We start from the raw sequence: 21,776 nt of genomic DNA on the forward strand, positions 1-21,776 counted from the left end.
TAAACCAATTAACTTTATAAAACTAGAACATCTTATAAACTTAATCTTAAGGCTCTGAATCCGCAGAGGGATGCAGCGACAGTCTCCATGGAAAGCACTTACAGGGACAAAACAGAAGTATGACAATAATAAGCAAGATAATAGCCATCAGAACAGAAAGGGTAACATGAATTAAAAGTAATGCTAAGAAGCAATCCATTGCAAACAAAAGATACCAAAAAATGTTCAGGGCCCTGCAAGTGCACGTGGTCTGCTGCTCCGGTCTGCTAGAATCAGGATCAGTATGCGCAGAGGGAAAAAGGGCTTCCCTTATCCCAAAGCGCATGCGTCATCCGAGCCTGGAAAATTCTATTTTAAATTTAAACCAAAACAAATAAACAATACTATTATCTCTAACAATATTAAAACTAATTAACTTTATAAAACAAAGACATTTTACAAATTAGATGTGAGTTTCAAGAAAATCATCAAAAGAACACGAGGGCAGTTGAGGTTCGGGTAGAGCGGCGGAAGAACATGATGGCTGGGGTTCGGGAACAACGGCAAGAACAGGATGTTTGGGGTTCAGGAACAGTGGCAGGAGAAGACGATTGAGGAGGAGACGCAGGGGAAACAGCAGAGGAATGCAGCGGTTGTTGCTCGGGTGAAGTGGTAGAGGAAGACGAAGATAATTTACAAAGATCACATTTGCAACGGCAAAAAAGAAACATTACAATAACAAACAAGGCAATAGCCGATAAAACGAGGATTAAAGCTAATGCAGAGATACAATCCGTATCCATGGTTGCTATAGATTGCAAAAATTACGGAGCTGCAAAATGGTGGTCTCGTTCGCCTGAGTTGGGGGTCTGTCTACGCAGCAAGAAAATGGATTTCCACGCCCCCAGCCCAGAGCGCATGTGTTGTTTAGGCCTCAAAGCGCCTATCCTAAATATGAACAAGGATACATGTGTAGAGATATATATAAGGTTTAAATGATTGATACAGCGGTAGACTTTGATTGGCAAACAGCACGAATCTGTTTTACACCATCAGGTGAGGCAGTAGATGTAAATTGCATGTTGGATACAACATGTTGGATTAACTGAACAAAGCAAGGAATGATACAGGGCAAAACATCAAGGCAGCAAATGCACATAACAGATAAAATAAAAGCTGTTTTACCCATGGTGCTCCGGGTAACCACGACCATAAACCACCATTCCAGCCATTCCATGTTTGAACAGGGACATGGGCCCGTTTCCTAATGTCTGTAGTTAGTTGAAGGACTACTTCACCTACATCAGCTATTTCCAAACAACAATTAGAAACATTCAGTTTTCCACATACCCCTCCCTCTTCTGCTAGCAGATAGTCCAAGTCCATGCGATGTTGAAGGATTGCAGTGCGCATCTGTTGAGATTGTTGGGTTAAAATGTCTATAGCATTAGCAGTTTTATTGGTAATAATTTCTAAAACTGCTTGTAGTCGAATTATGCGATTCAAATTATAAATCGGTTCTCTTGCCCCTGATATTGGTTCATTGGGATTCCAGGTTGCAGGCCCATAATGCTTAATTATTCTTTCGGGAGGCCACTCATTTTCTCCCCACTTTTGAGTTCCACCAATTTTGAACTCAACAGATCGCTTGCTGCGGACAATCCCTTTGTTTCCTAATTTGTCATATAGTCTTATTCCCAATTGAGGACCGTCCGCCTCTGGAAGAAGGAAAAACAGGGGGCGAATAATCCCTATATAACAAATCCCTGACCAGTTTGCTGGTAGTTGTTTGTAGGCAGTATGTCCACAAATCCAATAATGGCCTTTTTGGGCTTTGGCACCGTTTGCAAATGGTCCAGCTGCAGTTTTTGGAATTTGAAAGTAAGTTGTGTTTTTGTCCCCCAAGGGACTAAAAAACTCATTAAGGTAACTATTCGTTCGAGCGGTACAGTACCAGGCACCAGTGTCATTTTTCCACTCACAAACTTGATGATAAAAATAATCTTTCTGTAATTTAGCATATACAGTTTCGTTTTTGTTTGACCAAAACCCCTGAAATCCTTTGTTAAGCCCATTTTCATTAAGCCACATCCATATATAAAGACCTCTGTTTTTGTTAACCAATTTATGTGTGAGTGTCCATTGACACTTACTTTCTCCCACGTTGACCCCTCCCTTCCGGGTGCGATTTAAACAAAATTTTCCCATACTAGGAAATTGAATTGGCCATGTTCCACTGTCATCCCAGGTGGTGTTGCTAGTTTCACTACAGTTACTTACAATTTGTGCTGGGGTAAGGGGTGTAGAGACCCACGGCCAGCTTGACAATCCTAGAGGTCCTCCACTAACCCAGCAGCGACTTAGATTAAGGGTTTGGCTTACAGTTTTTGCTAACAAAACAAACTCATTATCCTCAAAGGGGTCATATGGGTTGAGGGGAAATGGGGGAATTGGTTTCCCTTCACTCCCATAGGTAAATGCACAGAATACTATAATAAAAAACAGCATATACATCCTAACAAAATTACACTAAGATCTGCATCTGCTTCACTTCTTCTGTGGGTGCGTCTGCGTCGCTTGCTTCCTCCTGAAAGTGAAACAAAAGAACAAATCCGCTTCTCGGGTTAGAAGGAGGGAACAATCCATCTAGTGTGAATCTTGTGAGTTTTCCCACAGGCATCTTTTGCTTTCCAGGTGTATTTATTAAGAGGTGTGTCCAACACCAGTGGCACTTTGCCCACTGTGGGGAGTTCAACCAAGACAGGTTGTCCTGGGAAATGAGATGGGTTGCTAGCATGGTCGGGACCGTGTGGGGCTGGCATGATTGCTGGAGGTTTAGGACAGAATGCTGTGATCTTTGGGCATCCATTTACTCCCCAGCGACTGTTGACGCTGGTCACTGCATCCCACACCCTCTCAGCCCATCCTGGCTTATGTGGTTTGAGGAAGTGTTTTAGTAGACCATTCGTTCTTTCCACAATTCCATTCGCTTGTGGGTAATACGGAGTATGAAACACCCATGAAATTCCTTCCTGAGCTGCCCACTCTTGGACCACTTTGGCTGTGAAATGTGAGCCATTATCTGATTGGATCGACTGTGGTTTGGGGAAGATTCCAAACCATTCTTTCAGAGCTTTTACTGTGTTTTCTCCTGTTGCTTTAGAACATGCTTTAGCTTGCACTAGCCCAGACACTATCTCTGCGCCTACCAGTATATAGTATTTGCCTTCTGACTTTCGAAAGGGACCGATGTAATCGATCTGCCAGGCCTCCCATAGGCCTTTTCCCTCTCTTAAGGGCAGGGGGTCACTTCCCAGTGGATGTCTGTCCAGACGGACGCGGCATTGTTCACAAGAAGATACACAAGTTTTACACTCTTCCTTGGTAACTGGCCACCCTCGGGCTTGTGCCTCACAATACAGGTCTTTAATTCCTGAATGTTTTCTTTTTACATGTAGCCATTCTAACAGGCGTTCCCAATTTTCTGCTATCTGGGTGCTTTGTAGGGGAGCCAGCTGAGCTAGTTCATCCACCTCGGCATTCCATCGGCTCACAGGGGTATTATCTTGCTGATGAGATGCTACCCAAGCTACTGCAAATTTCCCTTGTCTGGCAATGGTAAGGATTTCCTGCCATTTTTCCTTTTGCCATACGGGTATTCTGTTGACCTCCCATCCATTTTGTTCCCAGAACGGAAGCCATTCAGTGCAACCTTTGAACACAGCATAAGAGTCGGTATAGATATAGACAGAAGAAGCAGACTGAGCCTCGTGTTGGAAAACACTCCACACAGCAACTAATTCTCCTACTTGTGCACTACCTTCTCCTTCAGTAATGATCTGTTCATTGGTGTCTATCCGAAGTGCCACAGCTCGGTACTTCCAAATTTTTCCCTCTCGCTTTGATGAGGCATCATTAAACCAGACATTTCACAATTGTTCAGAAAACGGAGGAACTACTTGTATTACAGGCGAAAGCTCGGGTGTTTCCCTACTCGGGTCTACCTCATCCTGTATATTTAACACTTTTGTGGTTCCTTCAGTTAGAGAAAAGATTTCACAATAATGTTCTATTCCACTTTCGCACGGAGGCTCTCTGGGCTACTCCGTCAGGGGGTGGAGTTCCTGACAAAGCTGCTTTGATCACTTTAAATGGGCCTCTGAGAATTATAGATTGTTGCCGAATGGTGCGTTCGGCTTCTCTTAAAGCTAGACTGACTACAAACAGACCTTTTACCCAAGTGGTGTACCTTTTTTCAGCGTCTTTGAAGCTACGAGAATAAAAACCAATGGGCCTAACAGGACCCTCTGGACCCTTTTGCCATAAGTGAATGGACAGTCGACTCTTGGCGAATCCCCATTCAATTTGAACTGGATCTGTCGGATGAATTGGACCCAGGGCTTGATAGGCAGTTGCTTCAAACACCAGTAGTTGTAAAGCCTCGTCATGGACCGGAGTCCATTCCCACTGAGCTCTCTTTCTCAATAAGTCATACAAAGGCCTAGCAATAATCGAAAAGTCAGGAATGTGTTTCCTCCAAAACACAAGCAATCCTAGTGCATGTTGCAAGTCTTTGACCCTGGCATCTTGATCTGATTAAGAGAGGAAAGAGTATCTGGGGGAATACACGTCATACCTCCTTTCCACCAGATCCCCAAAAATTTTACCTCACTTGAAGGTGTCTGTATTTTCTCAGGTGGGACTGTCAATCCTATGCTTTCTAGATGGGTGATGATGTCCTTCTGAGTTTCCCTCACTTTTTCTACCTGACTTCCTCCTATTAGTACATCATCTATATACTGATAAATCTTTACCTCTGGTTTTCTGGGAATTGTTTCTAGCTCTTGTGCTAGAACATGGTGAGCTAGTGTGGGGGAATGTTTATATCCCTGAGGGAGTCATGTAAAGGTGTACTGCTGCCCTTCCCAGGTGAAGGCAAAGCCATCCTGGTCCTCGGGTTGTAAAGGGACCATGAAAAACATATCTTTGACATCAATTGTAGCCATGACAGGGTGGGACCGTTCCTGAATGGTTGCTATTAATTCAGCAATATTTGGTACAGCTGCTGTAAGGGGGCCTGTGTTAGCATTGAGTCTCCTGTCATCTATTGTCAGTCTCCATTTGCCGTTAGGTTTTTGAACTGGCCATGCGGGAGAATTGAAGGGGGAGTGAGTGGGAACTACAACCCCTTGTTTTTTCAGGTCTTACAGGACTGGTGTAATTCCGTCCCTTGCTCCTAGAGGCAATGGATAAGGTTTAACATTTGTCACTTTAGAGGGAGGCAGAGCAGGTGCTGCTTGCAATAAGCGCACCTCTGTGTCTGATCTTTTGGTCAATTGCCTGATCTGGGAGACACCAAAGGACCACGAGTTTCCCTGAGTGTCCCTCCATTGTCTGCCCTTCAAAACATCTATGCCTAAAAGATTTGTTTGGAAAGATCCTATGGCTACCATAGTGTTGACTGGGTTTTCCTCTCCTGGTAACCATAATTTTACTGAAGTCATAGGTACTGACTGTGTTTTTCCCAGGGCATTTAGGACAATTAAATTTTTAGATGGAATTGCAATTCCACATTGTTCCGCTTCAGTCCACGTTAGTGCGGTAATTTGTGCCCCAGTATCAATAAAAAATGTCACCAGTCTTTTCTTTGGTCCTACAGCAACAGTAATCAGTAAGTCTCCTTTGGTGTAGCAGGTGAGTTGTCTTAAAAACATCCATCCTCCGCATCCCCCCTCACCTTTGGGGAGCAGAGGGTCTAGTTTCCCATCACCTTCTTTTCTCCAGTCGGCTCCTCCCCAAGGTCTATTAAGGGTGGAGCACTAGGGGTTGGTTTGGAAGTGACCTTTTGCTCGGGCCATCCCTCCACAAGTTGCTCTAATTTTTAAGTCGTGAGTCCATCCATCAATTTCCAAGGAATGCCTTTCTGAAGCCCTAATTGCCACAATCCCAATCGAGTTGGGGACCTATCTTTCCCAGGATTCTGAAATCGGGGTGATCCAAAGCCTTGTCCCTTCCTCATTGATGATTATCGCCCACTAATTTGCTCTGCAGCCCGCACAACCCTGGTTTCAGTTCTTTGAGACGGTCCACCAACAGGACCATATTTTCTCCCAAAATTAATCAATTCTTGAGCTACATCTCCCCATGTCCATACTTTCTTCCCTGGCCATTGATTGGCAGGGGTCACTATCCCCTCCAGAGCGGCCGTTATTCTTTCTCCATTAGGAGTGTTTTGAATCTTCCCTTGCAATTGAATGCCAATGGGTTTCAGGGAGTCAGGGAGTCCTCGTATCAGAGGAGTCATCCTCTCTGGGTCCACAGGCATCATCATCGGAGAGCCTTGGTTGGGCTTGAGCTCCCGATCATACATCATCTGCAGACAGGCTGCCTTCTGTACACTTTCCACTAGTTGATCCACCGTACCTGTTGTGGCAAGGGGATCTCCCCTCTCCAAGGGGTTCAGCCCTCCGGCCCAATATGCAACTCTCTGAGTCAAAGACCATGGGGCTCGGCAGTCGCCAGTGGTTAGAAACACACCCGGACCCCAATATCCTTCTGCTTCTTTCTCAGACAGTAGAATTCCATCCCCTCCTGACAGAGACACTCTCCACACGTACTCTGTCTCTGATTCTTTTGCAGTCCTTGAAAAATCTTTTTTCAGTTTTGCCAATTCAGTTGAGGTAAATGGGACTTCTTTGGTGATAACCTGAGGACGGTTATCACTATCGTCCTCATATAGATACTCTGTTTTAACCAGTGGATACATGTGGGGGTGACTTTCTAAAGTTTCTTTTGCCTTCTGCAAATCTCCTTGGGGATAGATTTGACGTATCCCTTTCTTCAGAAGTTTCACTTCTGCCTCGGCATGGGTATCTGTCTCTGCCAAAATGTATTCTCTCAATTCATCTTTCAATATTCTATTTTGATCCTTTTCCTCCTCTAACAACCCTTTAGTATCTCTCAATTGGTTCTGCAGGGTCTGTATGACCGTCTGCAGCGAGTCTATCAAAGTGTCAGTTTGGCTACACTTCTCCTTTTTCTCTTCCATTGCAGCTGCCAGACTCGCTCCTAGCACTGCACAAATTATAGCTTTTCCTTTCCCCTTTCTAACCTTAGCTTCCTTCTGCAATACCCTTATTCCATCCACCACACTCTGTGGTTGGAACCAGTGGTTTTTCGCCCAGTCTCGCCCCTGAATTGAGGGACGGGATCTGTGTGCCTCCAAAAGATCATATAATATATCTATTCCTTCAGCCTCTGAGGGCGCATCATCACAGCCCATTCCTTTTCCCTTTCTCTGATACAAAGGGGACATCGTCCTGAGAGGGTCAAACCTTAATGTCACATTTCCCCTATTCTCTCTCAGGAGACCAAATATGAATCTCACACAAGAGCAATGCAAAGGGTTTTCATCCTGAGAGGGCCACAACTTGATAAATAACTTTCACCCGTTCACTCTCAGGAGGTCACAACTGAATCCAAACACAAATGCAACATCACTGTCCACGCTCTCCCTGTTTGCTCTCAGGAGGTCACAACTTAATATAAAACACAGAGAACTTTTTCACCCTGAGAGGTTTGCATTCAAGACAACAAGGTAACACAGCACTCTCGTCTCAAGGGATCCTGTCCGTGACGCCAATTTAAAAATGTCCCGATCCGATATCGGGGGAGGGTTCTTAAAAAATCCCGAGAGCGAGATTAAGACACAAACGAGGTCAGATGCTGCATAACCTTATGAACTTTATTTCTATAACAACTAATAAGAGCGATAGGACAGAGAGGAAAAGAAAGGAAAAGGTCGGAATCCCTAAGCAAGAACATGGTAGAGGCGCAACTAATTACCACCACCACGACCGGGGATCCGGCGATGTTCTGTCGGTCCGATGATGCTCCACGTTCCTGGCTCCGAGTTGGTTCCCCTCTTCTAGTTGGTTCCCATCTTGTAGCTGGTTTCCCTCTTACAAAGGAGTACTCAGTCTGTCTTTTTTATAGTCCCCGTCCCCACAGTTTGTCCGCCCATTTCCACGGGGCTCGTTGTTGTAGGTGCCACCCCGTGGCCCTCCGTGCGCGCATGCCCGGGTGTCCATGGTGGTCGTGCTGGCGAGGGGCCGATCTGTCTCGCCGCGGTTTCCCCTCCACCCGGCTCACGCGCTCGCAGCTCGATAGATGACTGCTGATGTTCTCATCTAGGGCGGATGTGGTTTTCGTCGGGGACTGTGTGTTTGCTCCTTTACGTCGAGTCAGGAGGTGGTCGTCGTGGAGACAGCGATGCTGAGACATAGTAAAAGTCCAAAAAGTTCCTTACAGGTGGCACTGTGACATTGGGGAGGCACTGTGAGGTGCAGGCAGCACTGTGACATGCAGGTGGCGCTATGACATGGGGACTGCACTATTACGTGGGGACAGCTCTGTGACATGGGGATGGCACTGTGACATAGGGATAGCAGTGTGACATCGGGATGGCACTTTGACATGGGGGTGGCATATTGACAAGGGGCCTGCACTGTGACAATGGGGCGGCACTGTGAGCTGGGGGTGGCACTATGACATGGGGGTGGCACTGTTACCTGGCGGTGGCATTGTGATATGGGCATGGCACTGTGGCCTGGGACAGCACTGTGACATGGGGGTGGCACTCTGACATGAGAGTGGCACTGTGACATGGGGATAGTACTGTGAAATGGGGACGGCACTGTGACACAGGGGCGGCAGTGTTGCATGGCGGTGGCACTGTGACTTTGTGGTTGCACTGTGACATGAGGATGGTACAGTGACATTGGGCCGGCACTGTGACATGGGGATGGCACTCTGACATGGAGATGGCACTGTGACATGTGGGTGGCACTGTGACATATGTACAGCACTGTGACATGGGTTTGGCATTGTGACATGGGGCGGCACTGTGACATGGGGTGGCACTGTGACATGTGGGTTGCACTGTAACATGGGGCCGGCACTGTTATATGGTGGTGGTACTGTGACATGGGGTTGGCATTGTGACATGGCGGTGGCATCGTGACATGGGAGCGTCACTGTGACTTGGGAGCGGCACTGTGACTTGGGGACGGCAGCGTGACATGGGTGTTTCACCGTGACATTTGCCCGGCGCTGGCACACAGGGCGGCACTGTGACATGGCGACAACAGTATGACATGGGGGTGGCGCTGTTACATGGGGACGGGACTGTGAACTTGGTGTGGCACTGTAACATGGCGGTGGCACTGTGACATTGTGGTGGCACTGTGACATAGGGACTGTACTGTGACATTGGGGTGGCACTGTGAAATGGGTGTGACTAAAGTCACAGTGCCACACCCATGTCACAGTGCTGTCCCAGGCCACAGTGCCATCCCCATATCACAATGCCACCGCCAGGTCACAGTGCCACACCCATGTCATAGTGCCACCCCACTGTCGCAGTGCAGGACCCTAGTCATTTTGCCACCCCCATGTCACACTGCCACCTCCTTGTCAAAGTGCCACCCCGATTTAACACTGCTGTCCCTATGTTACAGTGCCGACCCCACGTCACACTGCTGCCCCCATGTCACAGTGCCGTCCCCATGTCACAGGGCTGTCCCCATGTAATAGTGCAGTCCCCATGTCATAGCGCCACCAGAATGTCACAGTGCTGTCCCCATGTCACAGTGCCGCCTGCATGTCACAGTGCTGCCTGCATTTCACAGAGCCGTTCCCATTTCACAGTACTATCCCCATGTCACAGTGCCACCCCCAGGTCACAGTGCCACCGCCAGGTCACAGAGCCACCGCCAGGTCACAGTGGCACTCACGTGTCACAGTGCCGTCCCCATGTCACAGATCCACCACCACATAATAGTGATGCTCCCCTGTCACAGATCCAACCCCATGTCACAGTGTCACGCTAAAGTCACAGTGCCACACCCATTTCAGAGTGCCACCCCAATGTCACAGTACAGTCCCCATGTCACAGTGCTGTCCCCGTGTAATAGTGCAGTCCCCATGTCATAGCGCCACCAGAATGTCACAGTGCTCTCCCCATGTCACAGTGCCACCTGCATGTCACAGTGCCACCCACGTGTCACACTGCTGTCTGTGGCGGGCGGAGGAAGCAAGCAGCCGATTCAATGTGAATGATAGAGCAAGCTTCAACTTTATTGAAAGAAATCACACCTTATATAAGCACTCTACAATAATCGTGCATACTACTCACAAATCTATTGGATACATGTAAAAGGCTGCATTATAATGTCCCAGCCCCCTGTGGCGTCTCAGACATGTCACAACATCTTCCCTCTTCTGGCCTGCCTCCTTTCCCAAGGTTGTTTTTACCATCAAGGCCATTGTGTACCTCAGTTTCTCTCTTTGTTAACATAACAGTCTGTTGTTTGGCATAACTGTACCCTGGGTTTTTCCTTTGTTTACCTCAGATGGCTGCAGTCAGCTCCTGCACAGACCCATGGCCTTGCTCTCTGCAAGCCGTTCTCCAACAGCTGTCCACATGTCACGGTGGAATTCTGAAGTCCCAGTGCTGTCCCCATGTCACACTGCTGTCCCCATGTAACAATGCCACCCTCATGTCACAGGGACATCCCCATGACACAAAGCCACTGCCAAGTCACAACGCAGTCCTCATGGCATAGTGCCACCGCCATGTCACAGTGCCATCCCATGTCACAGTGCCACCACAAAATCACAGTGACATCCCCATGACACAGTGCCGACGACATGTCACAGTGCCACCCCCATGTCACTGTTCAATTTTTCCTGCCACCTCAATGTCACAGAGCCATCCCCATTTCACAGTGTCACACTAAAGTCATGGTGGCGTGTCCATCTCACCGTGCTGCCGAATGTCACAGTGCCACATCCATGTCACAGTGCCGTCCCCATGTCACAGTGCCACCACCATGTCACAGTGCCACTCCCAAGTCACAGTGCCACCCCCATTTCAAAGAGACAACCGCATGTCCCAGTGTCGCTCCCCTGTCACAGTGCCACCCCTATGTCATACTGCCGCTCACATGTCACCGTGCCATCCCCATGTCACAGTACCACCAACATGTCACAGTGCCAAACCAATGTCACAGTGCCACCCCCATGTCACAGTGCCGTCCTAATGTCAGAGTGCCACCACCATGTCACACTGACCTCCCCATGTCACGCTGACATCCACATGTCAAAGTGCCACCCCAATATCATAATGCCACCACGTCAAAGTGCCACCCCTCTGTCACAGTGTCATCACCATGTCACAGTTCCACTACAATGTCCCAGTGCCGTCCCCATGTCACAGTGCAACCACAATGTCACAGTGCCACTGCCATGTCACAGTGCCATCCTCTAGTCACAGTGCCACCGCCGTATCATAGTGACGTCCATATGATAGTACCGTCCACGTCACAGTGCCGCCCCCGTGACACACTGCCGTCCCCATGTCAGAGTGCCACCACCATGTCACAGTGACGTCCCCATGTCACAGTGCCATCCTAATGTCACAGTGCGACCAGAATGTCACTGTGCCACCGCCATATTACAGTGACACCCCCACGTCATAGTACCACCCCCATGTCACAGTGCCAGCCCCATGTCACAGTGCCGCCCCAGTGTCACAGTGCCACCCCCGTGTCACAGTGCCACCCACATGTCACAGTGCCACCCCCATGTCACAGTGCAGCCCCCATGTCACAGTGCCATCCCCATGTCACAGTGATGTCCACATATTACAGTGCCACCCACATGTCACAGTGCCACCACCATGTCACAGTGCTGCACTCAGGTCACAGAACCATCCCCATATCAAAGTGCCCTGTCCATGTCACAGTGCCATCCCCAGGTCACAGTGCCACCGCCGTATCATAGTGACGCAGCCATGTGATAGTACCGTCCACATATCACAGTGCAGCCCCCATGTCAGAGTGCCACCACCATGTCACAGTGCCATCCCCATGTCACAGTGCCACTCCCAAGACACAGTGCATTCCCCATGTCACAATGCAGTCCCCATGGCACAGTGCCAGCGCCATGTCACAGTGCCAGACACATTTCACAGTGCCATCCCCATGTAAGAGCGCCACTGCGTGTCACTATTCCAACTCCATGTCACAGTGCCACCACAATGTCACAGTGCCACTCCTTTTCATTGTGCTATTTTCACGTCACAGTGCCGTCCCCATGTCATAGTGCCAACCCCACGTCACAGTGCCGTCCCCATGTCACAGTGCCAACCCCATGTCACAGTGCCATCCCAATGTCACAATACCGTATCCATGTCACAGTGCCACCAGAATATCACTGTGCCACCGCCATATTACAGTGACACCCCCACGTCACAGTACCACCCCCATGTAACAGTGCCACCCCCGTGTCACAGTGCCGATGACATGTCACAGTGTCACTCTAATGTCCCAGTGCAGTCCCAATGTCATAATGACGTCCCATGTCACAGAGCCACCACCATGTCACAGAGCCTTCCCCATTTCACAGTGTCCCATTTCACAGTGTCACACTAAAGTCACAGTGCCACCCCCATGTCAAGGTGCCGGCCCCGTGTCACAGTGCCGTCCCGATGTCACAGTGCTGCCCCCATGTCACTGTGCCATCCCCATGTCACTGTGCCACTCCCAAGTCACAGTGCCACCCCCATGTCACAATGCAGTCCCCATGGCACAGTGCCAAGCCCATGTCACTGTGCCGTCCCCATGTCATAGTGCCACACACGTCACAGTGCCGTCCCCATGTAAGAGTGCTACTCGATGTCACAATGCTGTCCCCATGTCGCAGTGCCACCCACATGTCGTAGTGCCGCCCCATGTCACAATGCTGACCCCATGTCACAGTGTCGACCCCATGTCATAGTGCCACCCCCAAGTCACAGTGAGAGCCCAATTTCAGTGCCACCCTAATGTCACAGTGCCACAATAATGTCACAGTGCCACACCAATGTCACAGTGCCATCCCCATGTCACAGTGCACCATATGTCACCATGCCGTCCCATGTGACACACTGCTGTCCCAATGTCAGAGTGCCACCACCATGCCATAGTGCCGCCCCCATGTCACAGTGCCACCCACATGTCACAATGCAGTCCTAATGTCACAATGCCACCGCCGTGTCACAATGCCACTACCATGTCACAATGCCACCCCTCTGACGCAGTGTCATCCCTATGTCACAGTTCCACTCCATTGTCCCAGTGACACTCCAATGTCCCAGTGCCATCCCCATGGCACAGTGCAACCACATTGTCACAGTGCCACTGCCATGTCACAGTGCCGTCCCCCTGTCACAGTGCCACCGCCGTATCATAGTGACGCAGCCATGTGATAGTACTGTCGCCATGTCACAGTGCCGCCTCTATGACGCAATGCTGTCCCCATGTAACAGTGCCACACCCTTGTCACAGTGCCGCCCCATACCACAGTGCCGTCCCCATGTCAGAATGCTGTTCCCATGTCACAATGCCAAACCCATGTCACAGTGCCGGCCCAATGTCACAGTGCCAACCCAATGTCACAGTGCCATCCTCATGTCACAGTGCCATCCTCATGTCACAGTGTGACCACAAAGTCACAGTGCCACCGCCATGCAACACTGCCGCCCCCGTGTCAAAGTGCTGACCCCATGTCACAGTGCTGACCCCATGCCACAGTACCGCCCCCATGACACAGTGCCACCTGAATGTCAAAGTGCTACCCCAATGTCACAATGCAGCCCCCATGTCAGAGTGAAGCCCCCATGTCACAGTGCGGCCACCATGTCACAGTGCCAACCGAATGTCATAATGCCACCACACTTTCACAGTGCCGTCCCCATGTCACTGTGCCACCATAATATCACAGTACAGTCCCCATGTCACAGTGCCACCACAATGTCACAGTGACACCCCCATGTCACCCCCATGTCACAGTGCCACACCCATGTCACCATGTCACAGTGCCACACCCATGTCACAGTGCCATGCCCATGTAAGAGCGTCACTCCATGTCACAGTGCCACCACAATGTCACAGTGCCATAACCACGTCACAATCCTGTCCCCATGTCACAGTGCCACACCCATGTTACATTGCCGTCTCGATGTCACAGTACTACCACAATTTTCACAGTGCCGTCCCCATGTCACAGCGCCCTGCCCATGACACAGTGCCATGCCCATTTCACAGTGCCATCCCATGTCACCGTGCCACCACCATGTCATAGTGCCAAACCAATGTCACAATGTCACCCCCATGTCACAGTGCTGTCCCCATGTCATATTGAAGCCCCTATGTCACAATGCCACCCTCATGTCACAGAGCCACCACCATGTCACAGTGTCACACTAATGTTCCAGTGCAGTCCCAATGTCATAATGATGTCCCATGTCACAGAGCCACCACCATGTCACAGAGCCACCCCCATGTCACAGTGACGCTCCCAAGTCACAGTGGCATCACATGTTACACTGCCGACCCAATATCACAGTGCCACACCCATATCAGAGTGACCCCCCCATGTCACAGTGCCACCCCCTTGTCACAGTGCCGCTCCCATGTCACAATGCTGTCCCCATGTCACAATGCCGCCCCATGTCAGTGTGCCACACCCATGACACAGTACCGTCCCCATGTCACAGTGCCACGCCCATGTCACAGTGCAGTCCCCATGTCACAGTGACGTCCCCATGTAAGAGCGCCACTCCATGTCATTGTGCCGACCCCATGTCAAAATGCCACCCCCATGTCACACTGCCAGTACTTGTCACTGAGCTATTTTCATGTCACACTGCCACCCCAATGTCATGCCTGTACTTGTCACTGAGCTATTTTCATGTCACAGTGCCACCCCAATGTCACAGAGCGACCCCCATTTCACAGTGTCACACTAAAGTCACTGTGCCGCCTCCATGTCACAGTGCCACCCACGTCACATTGCCGTCCCCATGGCACAGTGCCACTCCTATGAAACAGTGCCACGTCCAAGTCACAGTGCCACCCCCATTTCATAGTGACACCCCCATGTCACACTACAGTCCCCATGTCATACGGCCATCCCCAAGTCACAGTGCCAACCCTAATGTCACAGTGACCCCCCTATGTCACACTGCCGTCCCGATGTCACAGTGCTGCCCCCATGTCACTGTGCCATCCCCATGTCACTGTGCCACTCCCAAGTCACAGTGCCACCCCCATGTCACAATGCAGTCCCCATGGCACAGTGCCAAGCCCATGTCACTGTGCCGTCCCCATGTCATAGTGCCACACACGTCACAGTGCCGTCCCCATGTAAGAGTGCTACTCGATGTCACAATGCTGTCCCCATGTCGCAGTGCCACCCACGTCACAGTGCCGTCCCCATGTAAGAGTGCTACTCGATGTCACAATGCTGTCCCCATGTCGCAGTGCCACCCACATGTCGTAGTGCCGCCCCATGTCACAATGCTGTCCCCATGTCACAGTGTCGACCCCATGTCATAGTGCCACCCCCAAGTCACAGTGAGAGCCCAATTTCAGTGCCACCCTAATGTCACAGTGCCACAATAATGTCACAGTGCCACACCAATGTCACAGTGCCATCCCCATGTCACAGTGCACCATATGTCACCATTGTGACATGGGGCTTCAGGGTAACATGGGGACGGCATTGTGACATGGTGGTGACACTTTGACATGGGGGCTTCACTGTGTCATGGGGGCTGCATTGTGACATTGGTTTGGCATTGTAAGGTTTTGGTGGCACTGTGACATGGGGGTGGCATGGTGACATGTGAGCGGCACTATGACATAGGGGTGGCACTGTGACATGGGAGCGACACTGGGACATGGGGGTGTCACTATGACATGGGGACTGCACTGTGACATGGGGAGGCCACTGTGACATGGGTGTGGCACTCACTGTGACATGGGGACGGCGCTGTGACATAGGAGGGACAGCAGTGTGACATTGGGGTGGCAGTTTGGCATGGGGGTGGCAGTGTGACATGGGGATGCAATATTGACAAGGGGCCTGCACTGTGACAATGGTGTGGCTCTTTCAGATGGAGGTGACTCTGTGACATGTGTGGCACTGTGACATGTGGATGTCACCCTGACAGTGGGTTGGCACTGTGACATGGGTGTGGCACTGTGATATGGGTGCATGTCACAGTGCTACTCCCATGTCATAATGCCACCGCCATGTCACAGTGCCAACCCCATGTCACAGTGCCATCGCCGTATCATAGTGGCGCCCCCATGTGACAGTACCGTCCCCATGTCACGGTGCAATTCTAATGACCCAGTGCCATCCCACTCTCACAATGCCACGCCCATGTCACAGTGCCGCCCCCGTGTCACAGTGCTACTCCAGTGTCACAGCACCGTACCCATGTCACAGTGCCACCAGAAAGTCACGTGCCACCGACATGTTACAGTGACACCCCCACGTCACAGTACCACTCCCATGTCCCAGTGTCGTCCCCATGTCCCAGTGCCGTCCCCTTGTCACGGTGCCGCCCCCATGTCACAGTGCTGACCCCATATCTCAGTGTCACCCCCATGTCACATTTCTGCTCCCATTTCACAGTGCCACTTCCATGTCACAGTGTCGCCCCCATGTCACAATGCCGCCCGCATGTCACAGCGCCACTCCTTGTCACTGAGCTATTTTCATGTCACAGTGCCACCCCAACGTCACAGAGCCATCCCCATTTCACAGTGTCACACTAAAGTCACCGTGCCACTCCCACGTCTCAGTGCCACTCCCATGTCACCGTGCCAGCCACACGTCACCATGATGCCCCCATGGCACAGTGCCTAGTCCATGTCACAGTGCCACACTCATGTCACAGTGCCGTCCCCATGTAAGAGTGATACTCCAAGTCATTGTGCCGTCCCCATGTCACTGTGCCATGTCACAATGCCGCCCACATGTCACAGTGCCACTCGCTGTCACTGTTCTATTTTCAGTGCCACCCTAATGTCACAGCGCCAAACCAACGTCACACTGCTACTGCCATGTCTCAGTGCTAAAACCATGTCACAGTGCCACCTACATGTCACAGTGCCATCTCTATGTCACAGTACCTTCTCCATGTCACAGTGCCTATGTCACAGTACCGTCTCCATGTCACAGTGCCACCCCCATGTCACAGTGCCATCCCAATGTCACTGTACCGTACCCATGTCACTGCTACCCCCATTTCATAGTGACACCAATGTTGCCCCCATGTCACATTGCTGTACCAATGTCACAGTGCCGCCATCATGTCACAATGCCACCACCATGTCACAGTACCGTCCCCATGTCACACTGCTATCCCCATGTCACAGTGCCACCCCCATGTCACAGTGCCACCCCTCTGTCACAGTGTCATCCCCATGTCACAGTGAAACCACAATGTCCCAGTGCCGTCCCCACGGCACAGTGCAACCACAAAGTCACAGTGCCCCTGCCATGTCACAGTGCCGTCCCCATGGCACAGTGCCTTCCCGTGACACAGTGCCATCCCCTTGTCACAATGCCACCGCCATGTCACACTGACCTCCCCATGTCACAATGCCACCACCATGTCACAGTGCCACCCCTCTGTCACAGTGTCATCCCCATGTCACAGTGAAACCACAATGTCCCAGTGCCGTCCCCATGTCACAGTGCAACCACAAAGTCACAGTGCCACTGCCATGTCACAGTGCCGTCCCCATGGCACAGTGCCTTCCCGTGACACAGTGCCATCCCCTTGTCACAATGCCACTTCCATGTCACGGTGGCACCCACATGTTACGGTGCCATCCCGATGTCACAGTGCCACCGCCGTATCAAAGTGACGCTGCCATATGATAGTACCGTCCACATGTCACAGTGCCGCCCCCGTGACACACTGCCGTCCCCATGTCAGAGTGCCACCACCATGTCACAGTGCCGTCCCCATGTCACAGTGCCGACCCCATGTCACAGATACACCGCCACATAATAGTGACGCTCGCCTGTCACAGATCCAACCCCATGTCACAGTGTCACACTGGAGTCACAGTGCCACACCCATGTCACGGTACCATTCCCATGTCACAGCGCCACCCCCTTTCACAGTGACATCCACATGTCACAGTGGCACCACCATGTCACAGTGCCAACACCAGGTCAGAGTACCGTCCCCATATCACAGTGCCACACCCATGTCACAGTGCCACACCCATGTCACACTACCAAACCAATGTGACAATGCCACCGCCAGGTCACAGTGCCACACACATGTCACAGAGCCACCTCCATCTCACAGTGCCACCCCATTGTCACAGTGCAGGCCCCTTGTCAATATGCCATCCCCATGTCACACTGTCACCCCCATGCCAAACTGCCACCCCAATGTCACACTGCTGTCCCTATGTCACAGCGCCGTCCCCATGACACAATGCCACACCCATGTCACAGTGGCCTCCCCATGTCACAGTGCAGTCCCCATGTCCCAGTGTCGCTCCCATGTCACAGTGCCACCCCTATGTCATAGTGCCGCTCACATGTCACCGTGCCACCCCCATGTCACAGTGCCACCAACACGTTACAATGCCAAACCAATGTCACAATGCTGCCCCCATGTCACAGTGAAGCCGCCATGTCAAAGTGTCACCCCCATGTCACAATGCCGTCCCCATGTTACCCTGAAGCCCCATGTCACAATGCCACCCTCATGTTACAGAGCCACCACCATGTCACACTGCCATCCCCATGTCACAGAGCCATCCCCATTTCACAGTGTCACACTAAAGTCACGGTGCAGCCTCCATGTCACAGTGCCACCCACATGTCACATTGCCGCACCCATGTCACAGTGCCGTCCCCATGGCAAAGTGATGCCACCATGTCACAGTGCCACGAACATGTGACATGGGGACTGCACTATTAGGTGGGGACAGCACTGTGACATGGGGATGGCACTGTGACATGGGGACGGCACCAGGTCATTAGAATTCCACTGTGACATGGGGAAAGCAGTGTGACACGCTGGTGGACTGTGACATGGAGGCAGCACTGTTACATGGGGATATCACTGTGACATGGGCGCGGCATTGTGACATGGGGGTGGCTCTGGGACATGTGGATGGCTCTGTGACATGGGGGTGGCACTGTGACATGGGGGCTGCATTGTGACATTGGGGTGGCACTTTGAAATTGAGGTGACACTGTGACACGTGGATGGGGCCGGCACCTTGTCATGGGGGTGGCACTCTGACATGGGGACGGCAGTGTGTCACGGGGCCGTCACTGTGACATGTGGACGGTACTATCACATGGCAGCGTCACTATGATACGGCGGTGGCACTGTGACATGGAGACGCCACTGTAACATGAGGGTTCCACTGTGACATGGCAGTGGCATTGTGACATGGGGATGGCACTGTGTCACGGGAAGGCACTGTGCCATGGGGATGGTACTGTGACAGGGCAGTGGCACTGTGACATTGTGGTTGCACTGTGACATGGGATGGCACTGTGACATGGCAGTGGCACTGTGAGACGTGGTGGCACTGTGACATGGAATGGCACTGTGTCATGGCGGTGGCACTATGCCATGAGGACTGCGTTATGACATGGGGACGGCACTGTGACATGGGGCGGCACGGTGAGATGGAGACGGCACCATGAGTTTAGTGTGGCACTGTGAAATGGGGATGGCTCTGTGACATTGAGGTGGCATTGTGACAGGAAAATAGAACAGTGACAAGCAGTGGCACTGTGACATGGGGATGACAGTGTGACATGGGGGCGGCACTGTGACATGGGGACGGCACTGTGACATTGTGGTGGCACTGTGACATGGTGGCGGCACTGTGACGTTAGTGTGAAACTGTGAAATGGGGATGGCTCTGTGACATGGGGATGGCAGTGTGACATGGTGGTGGCTCTGTAACATGAGGGTGGCATTGTGACATGGGGCTTCAGGGTAACATGGGGACAGCACTGTGACATGGGGGTGACATTTTGACATGGGGGCTTCACTGTGACATGGGGGCTGCATTGTGACATTGGTTTGGCATTGTAACGTGTTGGTGGCACTGTGACATGGGGGTGGCACGGTGACATGTGAGCGGCACTATGACATAGAGGGTGGCACTGTGACATGGGAGCGACACTGGGACATGGGGGTGTCACTATGACATGGGGACTGCACTGTGACATGGGGAGGCCACTGTGACATGGGTGTGGCACTCACTGTGACATGGGGACGGCGCTGTGACATAGGAGGGACAGCAGTGTGACATTGGGGTGGCAGTTTGGCATGGGGGTGGCAGTGTGACATGGGGATGCAATATTGACAAGGGGCCTGCACTGTGACAATGGTGTGGCACTTTCAGATGGAGGTGACTCTGTGACATGTGGGTGGCACTGTGACATGGGTGTGGCACTGCGACATGGGTGCATGTCACAGTGCTAATCCCATGTCATAATGCCACCGCCATGTCACAGTGCCAACCCCATGTCACAGTGCCATCGCCGTATCATAGTGGCGCCCCCATGTGACAGTAACGTCCCCGTGATATGGGTGTGGCATTGTGACATTGTGGTGGCACAGTGACATGGGGGTGGCATTGTGACATGTGGATGTCACTGTGACAGTGGAGTTGCACTATGACGTGGGGACGGTACTGTGCCATGGGGGTGACACTTTGATATGAGTACAGAACTGTGACATGGGGGCTGCATTGTGACATGTGGGTGGCACTGTGACACAGGGCCGGAACCTTGACATGGGGACAGCACTGTGACATGGGGGTGGTACTGTGACTTGGATGTGTCACTGAAATATGGCAGTGGCACCGTGACATTCTGGTGGCACTGTGACATGGGTACGGTACTGTGACATTGGGATGGCATTGTGACATGGGGGTGGCACTGTGACATGGGGATAGCAGTGTGACATGGGGACGGTACTGTGACATGGTGGTGGCACTCTGACATGGGGACGGCAGTGTGTCACCGGGGCAGCACTGTGACATGGGGACGGTACACTGCTATCCCCATGTCACAGTACCGCCCCCATGACATCGTGCCACCCCACTGTCACAGTGACGTCCACATGCCACAATGCCACACCCATGTCACAGTGCCACATCCAGGTCACTGTAACACCCCCATGTAACAGGGCAGTCCCCATGTCACAGCACCACCCCCATGTCACACTGCCCTCCCCATGTCACAGTGCCACCCCCACGCCAAAGTGCCATCCCAATTTCACAGTGCCACCCACATGTCACAATGCCAGCACCATGTCACAGTGCCGTCCCCATGTCATAGGGCCGTCCCCATTTCACAGTGCCACCCCTGTGTCACAGTGTCGACCCAATGTCACAATGCCACGGTTATGTCACAGTGCCACCCGTGTCACAGTGCCACCCCTGTGTCACAGTGCCGTACCCCACCCCCATGGCACAGTGCCGTACCCATGTCACAGTGCCACCGCCGTATCATAGTGACGCCCCCATGCGACAGTGCCGCCCCCATGAAACAGTGCCGACCAAATGTCACCATGACACCGACATGTCACGGTGCCTTCCCCATGTCACAGTGACGCCCCCGTGTCACAGTGCTGTCCCCAATTCACAGTGACGCCTCCATGTCACAGTGCCGTCCCCATGTCACAGTGCCGACCCAATGTCACAAAGCCATCGCCATGTCTCAATGCCACCGCCTTGTCACAGTGCCACCCCCAAGTCACACTGCCATCCCCATGTCACAGTGCATGACCCCTGTGTCATGCTGACACCGCCATGTCCCAGTGCCGTCCCCATGTCACAGTGACACCCACATGTCACAGTTGCCACAAACATGTCACAGTGCCAAGCCGAAGTCAAAGTGCC

Source organism: Athene noctua, chromosome 2 (assembly GCF_965140245.1).
Source record: "Athene noctua chromosome 2, bAthNoc1.hap1.1, whole genome shotgun sequence".
NCBI classification, from domain to species: domain Eukaryota; kingdom Metazoa; phylum Chordata; class Aves; order Strigiformes; family Strigidae; genus Athene; species Athene noctua.